Source organism: Abrus precatorius, unplaced genomic scaffold, assembly GCF_003935025.1.
Source record: "Abrus precatorius isolate BTA unplaced genomic scaffold, Abrus_2018 Scaffold4, whole genome shotgun sequence".
Lineage (NCBI taxonomy): Eukaryota > Viridiplantae > Streptophyta > Magnoliopsida > Fabales > Fabaceae > Abrus > Abrus precatorius.
In genome coordinates, this window is record NW_020874384.1 from 6,313,440 (window position 1) to 6,314,797 (window position 1,358).

General features: G+C 35.2%; 1 non-coding gene across 1 annotated transcript; it reads right to left on the reverse strand.

Moving 5' to 3' along the window:
• Positions 1-970: 970 nt before the first annotated feature.
• Positions 971-1,077, reverse strand: LOC113866429. The gene has a single exon (XR_003505069.1). It is a non-coding gene; the product is annotated as a small nucleolar RNA R71 (small nucleolar RNA).
• Between the last annotated feature and the right edge of the window lie 281 nt (positions 1,078-1,358).

Below are 1,358 nucleotides of genomic sequence, written 5' to 3' on the forward strand. Positions count from 1 at the left end.
GGTTATTTTTCTGTGAAGTGATAATTGAGTTCCTAATTCCCTGTGGAGACGATACTCAGATCTTAAATTTACTCATTACTTGCTGCAATCCTAGTGCACTTGCTAGTGTTTAGATTGCAAACAACAAGTTTTTGGCGCTGTTGCCGGGGAAATTTGAGTTTCAATATCATTAGTAACATAAGAATAGCTAGATTGAGTATTTTGTTTCTCTGAATTTCTGTAGTATTAGTCTGTAGTTAGACATTTTGTCCATTCTGCATAATTTTGCAGCTTTTAAACTTGTATTTCAATTACTTTTACTGATATTTGCTGCATAATTTTCGTGGTGCATTTCTGAATACTAACTTATAGTTTACTTTTGCTTCATTTTGATTTGTATATGTGTGGCAAAAACAAAAACAAATCAACTCTAGTCTTTGATCCTGACATAGACATAACCTTAAGGAGATTGAGAAAAGAGTCTAGAGTAGAAAAAGTCATAGGAAGTGATAGTGAATTAGAAGTTGTCCATTCTCCAGAATTTCAGAACAATCCTAGAGTGAAAAGAACACCTACATCTTTGAGACAACTAAATTCAGAAATAGAGATGGCAGAACAAAATAGAATTAGAACATTAGGGGACTATGCAATTCCTAACATGCAAGGTTTTAACTCTTCTATAATCAGGCCAACTATTCAAGCCAACCATTTTGAGATTAAACCTGCCTTATTACACTTAGTTCAACAAGATCAGTTTTCTGGTGGAAATTCTGATGATCCTAACCTACATATTTTAAATTTTCTACAGCTATGTGACACCATAAGAATAAATGGGGTTAGTGAAGAAGCCATCAGACTGAGACTATTTCCTTTTTCCTTGAGAGATAGAGCAAAATGCTGGTTACAAGCTCAACCACAAGGAAGCATTACAACTTGGACAGAACTTGTGAACAGGTTTCTAACCAAGTACTTCCCTCCATCTAAAGCTGCTAAGCTGAGAGGAGAAATTACATCCTTTGTTCAGCAAGATGGAGAATCATTGTATGAAGCTTGGGAAAGATACAAAGAATTGCTAAGAAGGTGTCCACATCATTGTATTCTAGATTGGATGCAATTGGAAACTTTTTATAATGGGATGAATGCAGTAACAAGAACAATGGTTGATGCTGCTGCTGGAGGTTCATTAAATACAAAGTCCTTGGAAGAAGCTCAGAGGATTATTGACATGATGGCATCTTCAATGTATCAGAATTCAAACTCAAGGAATCAAGGAAGAAACTCTGGTCATGAAGCTAAGGTTCTGGAAACTTTTCTTGCACAAAATCAGCTACAAAATCAAATGTTTTCAGAACAATTAGCTGCCTTAACACAACAAATCA